The sequence below is a fragment of the Hermetia illucens genome, chromosome 1 (genome assembly GCF_905115235.1).
Source record: "Hermetia illucens chromosome 1, iHerIll2.2.curated.20191125, whole genome shotgun sequence".
Taxonomy (NCBI): Eukaryota; Metazoa; Arthropoda; class Insecta; order Diptera; family Stratiomyidae; genus Hermetia; species Hermetia illucens.
In genome coordinates, this window is record NC_051849.1 from 60,721,027 (window position 1) to 60,727,026 (window position 6,000).

Here is a 6,000-nt window from a genome sequence, read left to right on the forward strand (position 1 = left end):
CCGAGCAGAATAAAAAGAACAAAAAAGTTTAATAAAACACAAATACCAGTAATAGAAAAATATAATACAAATTTAACAACAGAACAGGAACAAGTAATCGAAAATAATAAATATACAACTTAATCAAAACCTCGACTCAATCAAGGATGAAATTGAAAAAATAATAGATAACATTAATTCAGCGCGAACAGGACTAATGTCGCGTTCTATTTTAACAAAAGACGAAATTTCAGATCTAAAAATTTCCTTTGACGAACTTAAAGACATAACCATTAATGTATTTGCTAAACAAAACATAATTATATTTGTAATCAATATCCCTATACTTACTCAACCAATATTATCCTACTATGTAAAACAAATACCTAATAAAAATAATGAAACCTTAAACATAAGAATAAACGATGTAATACTATATAATGGAGAGTACTATCAAACTGAAAAACTTGTAAAACAATTAAAAAATAAACTAAAATGTAATAAATTAAACTGCATAATTCCAGCTAACGTTAAACCAAATGTAATAGAAATAGAAAAAGGATTATTATATGTAACAAATATTAATGGAAAAATTATACAAAATTGTAACGAGAAAACTTACCAATTAAATGGACATTATATTATCAGATACAAACAATGTAAAATACAAATCCTTAACAAAATATACAGTAATGAAATAAAAGAATTCCAACAAATATTAACATTAAATCCAATAACAAATCTAACGGGATTCACAAAAGTAATAAGTTTTGAAAAATTAAAAATCAACGATATAGAAAACTTAAAAGAAATAAATGAAATAAAATATAACAATAAAAGAAATACCATAACATTTGGATCAATTATAATAATCATTGTCATAGTAATCATATCATACATTGCAATTCGTTTTTACAAAAGAAATAATATAAAAATAAAATTCATAAATAATAAACAAAATAATAAACAAATAGAATCAGAAATAGAACTAAATAAAATAAAAATTGTTGAGGACAACAATATACTTAAGGTGGGAGGAGTTACACAGGACCTTACACCCATTAACATAAGTACACCAAGTACACTTGTACCTAACCCTAAAGTCACCTTCACCAATAATCCAGATGATGACATCAGTCCATATCATCAGTAATATAAGAACATATATAAACATCCTCAACCAATGTAAACACTAACCTAAGTTCATATGTAAACATCCCTTAACTAATGTAAACATCGATCCGTTCAATCTCATATGACTCATCATCTTATCTTTTCCAATATCCAATTCGTATCTTCAATACGATGAGTCATCACTATTTCATCATTTCAAACGATAGATGACTTCATTCGATCTATAAACAAACTAGATCAAATGAAGATCAGCGCGTAATTAAAATATCATATTACAGAATATGCAAAATGCATTATCAGCATTTTGCATCCTTTGTTCGGAACACTATAAATATAGAACTCATCCCAACATTAGACAGTTTCTCATTATATCAAAGTCGAGTGAAGTTCTCCTGGAGTTCTTCTAAAAGTATTAGTATTATATCAAAGTCGGGTTCTTGTAATGGAGTTCTTGTCAAGTAATACTTAGTTCCGGGATATAGTATTAAGTAGAATACTAGTGTTATTCGAAGTTTAATAAAGTGCTTTTAAATTAATAAAAGTGGCGTTTCAAATAATAAGTCTCGCGGAAGAGACTTTTAAAATTTATCGTTTTGAATAGCGCAAGCCCGCTATTCGTAACTCAGGCGAAGAGCTTCTAGATAACATTCCGATCAAGGAAGAGATCGTTAAAAAAATAGTTCTGAATTTATTCTGACCAATAACGAAACGAAAGAGTTTGAAACTAGTCATAAAAAAAGAATTATATATACATATAGCGGAACTCGATTTCTCTAACTTAGAAGACATTTTTAAAAGATATTTAATAAAGGGAATGATTGGTATCTACTCTGAATTGGACGACCACAAATATAAAAATTTACAGCAGAAGATAAAACAGATTTATTTCAATGATAAGCAAGTCAAATTTGTTAGATGCTCATACAGAGCACAGAACATAAAAACGGAAATTGAAGCGGTAAAACAACTGGCTTTATATCACGTAAAAGAAAGTTTACATTCGGGCATCTAAGAAACGTTTAACAATGTCAAAAATAAAATCTACTACTCAAAAGTTATGGAACTTATACAAATGGTGATCAGCCAATGTGAAGTTTGTCAAATGGTAAAATATGATAGGAATCCTATCCAACTCAAATTTGGGAAATCTGAAACAACAGCAGAAATAAACCAAATCATTAACATAGACATTTTCACTATTATGAAATATAATTTTCTCACTACCATAGACAAATTTTCGAAATTCGGGTGAGCGTATTACTCACATTACATCTTAGGAACCTTGAAAGAACACTTCACTAAAATAGGGAAACCTATGAAAATAATCGGTGGAAATAAATTTAATACAATTCATATAAAAAAATTCATAAAAGCAGAAGGCGCTATACACATAACGAGACCAAATAGTTACACCGTAAATGCGGATCTGGAACTTTTCCACAATATGATACAATAGCTGAAAAATTCAGAACACTACTCATGAGTACAGACGGCAAGAACCCCAAACAGATCATCTAAAAAGCCATTAGGAACTACATACAATGACTACAATTTAACAATCAAATGCACCCCTAACGACGTACAAAATCGTAGAGTGGATTTTAATAAGATCAGGGAGAATTTAGAAAAAACAAAAGATCTATATATGCAGAAACTAAATAAAAACCAGGAAGACTACATAGAAACCAGAACCACAGGTTTTATCAAAAATTATAAAGCAGTTAGACACAAAGAACAACCCAAATTAAAACAGATACACCCAAAAAATATTAAGAGGAAGTGTAAATTAGTGGATCATACTGACAGCAATGAAAGCTCGATTTCAGATGAACAATTATCAAATGGAGAGAAAATCGTAAGAGAGGGGCCAAGAGAGGAAGGCCTCATATCAAAATGTAATCTCAATATAAAAAGGAGCGATTTACCTACTTTATTGGGAACTGAATGGTTAAATGACCAAATTATAAACTTTTATATCTGGTAGAGCGAAGGACACAGTCAGAGAATTTGCCTAAAATCTATGGGAAGAATATATCCTTCACATTATTCTTACAAAAATCAGGATACGAAGCCGTTAGAGATGGACCTGTAAAACCAACATATTCGCTTACGAAATCATAGTAATTCCAGTACATATAGATCAGGTTCATTGGCGAGTTACATATCCAACCCAACCTAATAACGACATAAACACATTAGAGTCCCAACCTAATAATGTAATTAATGAAACAAATTCATTAGAGTCGCCTCTTGACTCAAACGTAAATAAAATCTACCCAACAATATCTTTATGTAATGAGTTTAAACCAAATTCCTTTTATAAGATCGAATAAAGAAATATGATGAAGCGATCTTATAAACACATTAAAAATCCATTAGAAAAATCAGAATAAGAATTAAACAAACACTCAAAATCAATTAAGCTTTTAATCCTTTGTTTAGGAGAAATTGAGATAGAAATTTAAGTTAAGAATTGATTCATTCGTATTTCTGCTTCCAAATAGAAAAGAGCTAAAATACAATTTAAGAGCAGTTTATTTTTAAAATCAATAAAAATAAAATAAAACAAGAAATTTGTTTCATATTTTATAACTGTCTTGGGAAGGAGAATCTTTCCAACGACGAAACCTACGTTTCAATTTTGTTCAATATCGATTTAACGATATTTTGTTGTCGCGTTTTTTTTATAACATTAACCGATAAAAGTACAACTGAGTTTGAAAGAAACTTAAGTGTTAACAAAACAAAAGTGAAGTACAGTGTCCTCATTGCTCAATAAGATCGAGAAAACGAAATCGAATCATTATCATCATGGTAGAACGGCCATTCGAGAGCCTTATTAAGGAAGCGAGGTCCATCTCCGTATACGATGGAAATAACGAGAAGACAGCATTACAACCGTGGTTAGTAGAAGTCAACGACATCATCCTGTTAACAAATGCTGGACCACAGAGGGCGTACATATTCAATATTATTATGTCGAAAATTCAAGGACCAGCGAGACAGGTGATTCAGCGAATTATGAATCCGAATTGGGAGTCAATGCGAGCTGCATTGATAGCGAATTTTGGAGTCACGGGTGAGTTTTAATCCAAATATTGACATAGTTTATGACAAATTAAGCAAACTTTTAAATAAATTGAACACAAAATATACTTTGGAAGATAATCCTAATCAAAATTCAGAATTTAACCCTGCTCGAAATGAAAAGTTAGTTTTGCATAGATTTAAGGGGTGCATAAGTGAATATAAAGCATATTTAATCGAATCGCGAAATTGTGCAAGTTTAAATGAAGCTTACAATTTATTAAAGAGTATTGAAATGTGTAATCCGCAATCTTATGAGAGAAAGCAAAATAATAACCGAAATCAAAGTAACAATTATAATCCAAGTTATCAAAGACCGAGTTATAACCGTAACAACTATAATCATAATAATAGTTCCACTCAAAATCAAAATTATAATCAACGACGAGGAAAATGTTCAGTTAAATACAAGTTGAAATCGAGTATGCCACGTGAATCATAAAATGCCACGGGTCCTCATAAAATAATCTGGAATGTTTTAGATCTCGGAAATAGACAGTTTCGAGGAATAATCGGTCAAAACGTTTTACAGCAATTAAATATCACTCTTGCGCTAGGTGAAGGATATCTTTTAATTAACAATAACAAACTGTACTTTAATTACGCTTGTCCTGAGGAAATTAATCACTCAGAGGAACTAGTTGAAGATAATAATTGGGAAAAACTTTTTCAGGGTCTGAATCAAGAAGAAAGTGCCGCCTTGAAGAAAATTCTAAAGGAAAATAAGGATCTCTTTTACAAGGAAGGTACAAATCTCTCATGTACGACAAAAACGTATCATCAGATTATCACCAAAAGTAATAAACCAATTTATTCTCGAACTTATCGCTTACCTCAAGTACATGAACGAGAAGTTGAAAAACAAATAAAAGAAATGTTGAAACAGGGAATAATTCAACATTCTACTTCTCCTTACAATTCACCAATTTGGGTTGTACCAAAAAAAGTTGACTCTTCAGGTGAACAGAAGTGGAGGCTTGTAAACGACTATCGTCCTTTAAACGAACAAACAGTAGATGATAAACATCCAATACCAAACGTACAAGGTATTTTTGACAAATTAGGGTAGGGCAACACATTTCACGACTTTTGATCTCGCCAAGGGATTTTACCAAATTTGAGTTGACCCTAAAGATCGTCATAAAACTGCCTTTTCAACACCGTCAGGTCATTATGAATACATAAGAATGCCATTTGGTCTTAAAAATGCTCCAGCAACGTTTCAGCGATTAATGAATGAAGTGCTGAGCGGGTTAGTAGGAGTAATTTGTATTGTGTTTTACAACGATATTTTAGTGTTTGGGTCATCCTTACAAGAAATAATCGTTAACATGCTCCGTGTACTTCAGAGACTGAGAGAATATAATCTCAAACTGCAAATACATAAGTGTAAATTTTTTGCAAAGTCCACTGAATATTTAGGTCACATACTAAGCAAAGAAGGCATTAAGCCAAACCCAGACAAAGTTGAATGTATCAGAAAACTTAAGATACCGGATACCGCAAAGAAAATTAAGTCATTTTTGGGATTTACTGGGTTATATCGAAAATTTATACAGAATTACGCGAAAATAGCAACCCCACTTACCGATGCTTTGAAAAAAGGAAATAAAATCAACGTAGACGATCCAAAATATATATCTGCCTTCGAAAAATTAAAGCAATTAATCACAAATTATCCCACATTAAGATACCATGACTTCCATAAGATGTTTACTCTTACAACTGATGCCAGTGATAAAGCTATTGGCGCAGTTTTATCCCAAGAGGGTCATCCAATTTCTTTCGCTAGTAGGACAC